Source organism: Salvelinus sp. IW2-2015, unplaced genomic scaffold (genome assembly GCF_002910315.2).
Source record: "Salvelinus sp. IW2-2015 unplaced genomic scaffold, ASM291031v2 Un_scaffold2071, whole genome shotgun sequence".
In the NCBI taxonomy this organism is placed as follows: domain Eukaryota; kingdom Metazoa; phylum Chordata; class Actinopteri; order Salmoniformes; family Salmonidae; genus Salvelinus; species Salvelinus sp. IW2-2015.
This window is the reverse complement of record NW_019943413.1, coordinates 87455-90571: the sequence shown is the minus strand read 5'-3', so window position 1 is coordinate 90571 and position 3117 is coordinate 87455. Positions and strand designations below refer to the sequence as shown.

Sequence of the window (3117 nt, the reverse complement as noted above, 5' to 3'; positions counted from 1 at the left end):
GCCGTGGGCCATCACTCGTTACAGAAGGACTTCAAACTACACAGAGGAATGCATACGGACCGAAAACTAATACGTGCATTTGAAGAAAAGGTCTGCCCACGCCTCCCTCCTACTCTCCGTTCCCCTTCAACAGATTGATGGGCCACCATTACCTTCCCCAAGTGTCTAGCAGCACACAGCAATATGCTTCAAGAAAAGATGATGAGACAGATAAGTTGAATTGGCTGGGTGGACACTAACCACACATCCAAACATACAGTTTGAAGGAAAGTTTGTTGAGAAAAATGCGCCCGGCCTGGACCGCTGCTGAACTGAATTTGAGACGTGTTTGTTAGAACCTGCTGTTGTTTCTGTTGGCTTGAATTGGCAGACAGGAAGGTGGAGGGAGACGCGGATGTTGGTCACAGAAAGCTCTCCTTCTCTTTTGTTGAACCTCATACCAGCGGGATGGAAAAGGGCAATGACCGGGAGTTGTCTCTCCACCACTCCCTTTATTCCTCCTTCCAGCTATAGAGTTACTATATTTAATGCATTAACATGCCTGTGAACTCAATGAAAACTGACCTTTCCTGTCTTCATCCCTCTTTCCTCTCCCTCCATCCCTCTTCTCTCCCCTCCATCCCCTTCTCCTCTCCCTTCCTCCCCTTCCTCTCCCTCCTTCCTCTTCCTCTCCCATCATCCCTCTTCCTCTCCTCCAACCTCTTCCTCTCCCTCCATCCCTCTCCCTTCATCTCTCCCTCCATCTCTCCCTCCATCTCTCTCCCTCCATCTCTCTCCCTCCATCCCTCTCCCTCCATCCCTCTCCCTTCATCTTCTCCCTCCATCTCTCCCTCCATCTCTCTCCTTCATCTCTCCCTCCATCTCTCCCTCCATCTCTCTCACATCTCTCTCCCTCCTCCATCCCTCCCTCCAGCTGTACAGGAAGGTGGTTCACCAGATGATTCAGGTCCTAATCAGGAAGCTGACTACTCTGAGCCAGTACGAGGAGGCCCTGGTCAAGATCAATGCTACGGCCACAGACGCGACTGACCGCGCTCAAGGGCCAAGCCTCAGGCCATCCAGAGAGACATGCTGTCCATCTGCAACGACACCCCTTCACCATGGCCCAGCAACTCACTCACATAGAACTGGTGAGAGACAGACACACAACATCACTCACATTAGAACTGTGAGAGAGAGAGGACAGACAGACAGACAGACAGACAGACAGACAGACAGACAGACAGACAGACAGACAGACAGACAGACAGACAGACAGACAGACAGACAGACAGACTCACACTGAGCTGGTGAGCGATGCTGTTCATATTGCTACTTGTCACCAGCTCTGTTTTCGCCTTCAGTTTGATGTCCATACATTAAAACAGTTGTGTTTAATCTGCTGTAGCCTGCATCGTAACACCTCAATCAGGGATGTCAAATTGGCTAAACATTTATTAACGTCACATCAACCTGACTGAACGCATTCACAGAAAGAGGGAATTCATCGAGTTGCTTTTCCTTTTCAGGAGAGACTGAGCAACATCGAACCAGAGGAATTTATCCAGGCCTTTGAGAAGAAAGACCTTCTGGACAATGATAAGGTAATGAGTCTGCATGCTTATCCACAATAGGTCACTGGTATGTTATGGAACAGGCTACAGTTGACTAGAACCTTGTGGTGGGATAATGCAGAGAGAACCCTGTGGTGGGATAATGCAGAGAGAACCCTGTGGTGGGATAATGCAGATATAACCCTGTGGTGGGATAATGCAGATATAACCCTGTGGTAATGCAGATAGAACCCTGTGATAATGCAGATAGAACCCTGTGATAATGCAGAGGGAACCCTGTGGTAATGCAGATAAAACCCTGTGATAATGCAGAGGGAACCCTGTGGTAATGCAGACAGAACCCCGTGGTAATGCAGATAGAACCCTGTGGTGTGATAATGCAGATAGAACCCTGTGGTAATGCAGATAGAACCCTGTGGTGTGGTAATGCAGATAGAACCCTGTTCCTTTTAACATCCCTCTGTCTGTCTGGAAGGGATACAATGTTTTGTTTGTATCGCCATGCAACCACTCGGCCACAAAACAGCCACCACGAGGGTTTTGTTTTGGGTGTGTACGCGCGTGCTCGCCAGCGTTCGGCTGCTAGGCAACAGGGATGTTTCGCAGGGATATTTTGGCGCCRTTTCTTTTGTGCCTTGGGCTACCCCTCTACATTCACTTCCAAATGGGTCTGTGTGTTGACCACTCTGGCCATTGTGTGAGGGAGAGAGGAGAAATGCGTCAAGCTAAAGGAATGTAAGCAATTAGAATTATTCAGCTCTGCTAAATGGTGTGAATAGCTAGCTAACACCCTGACGGTGTGACCTCAGAACATCGTGCCGCGTCTGCAATAATAGTCTAATTACAAAGACAACTATAAAGTCTATATATCCATCTGGGGGTCTACAGCAGGTTCACGTTTTTAAATATAAAGGCTGTTTGTCAAACTGTTTTACTCATTTTGTAATTGACAAAATACCCAATTAGCCATGAGCTAAGTAATGGTAATGAAATGCTATGCAAACTGGTGCTAATGAAATGGTATGTCTTTATTGCTACAGAGCTGTTTCAGCGACCAGAAGAAGGCTAGTAGCCTGGAGGCCTATGTAGAGTGGTTCAACAGACTCAGCTTCCTGGTGGCCACAGAGATCTGCATGGTGAGTGGTTGGGTAGATCTGAGTGGTTGGGTAGATATGCTAGGTGTAGGTGTTGTTGTAGTTGTTGTAGTTGTTGTCGTCCCCCCCCCCCCCCCCCCCCTCTACCTTGTGACAACTCCCTCATGGCCATTATCTGTAGGTGTTGTTGTTGTTGTCCCTCCCCCCCCCCCCTACCTTGTGACAACTCCCTCATGGCCATTATCTGTAGGTGTAGGTGTTGTTGTTTGTTGTTGTAGGTGTTGTTGTTGTCACCCCCCCCCCCCCCCCTACCTTGTGACAACTCCCTCATGGCCATTATCTATAGGTGTTGTTTGTTGTTGTAGGTGGTGTTGTTGTTGTTGTTGGTGTTTTGTTTGTTGTAGGTGGTGTAGGTGTTGAGGTAGGTGTTGTTGTAGTAGGTGTTGTTTTGTTGTTGTTGTGCCTTCTCC

General features: G+C 48.2%; 1 pseudogene; it reads left to right on the top strand.

Annotated features, from left to right (window-relative positions):
• LOC112072890 (ras-GEF domain-containing family member 1B-A-like) overlaps positions 1-2870 on the top strand; it is a 27069-nt pseudogene extending 24199 nt beyond the window's left edge.
• The last annotated feature ends 247 nt before the right edge of the window (positions 2871-3117 follow it).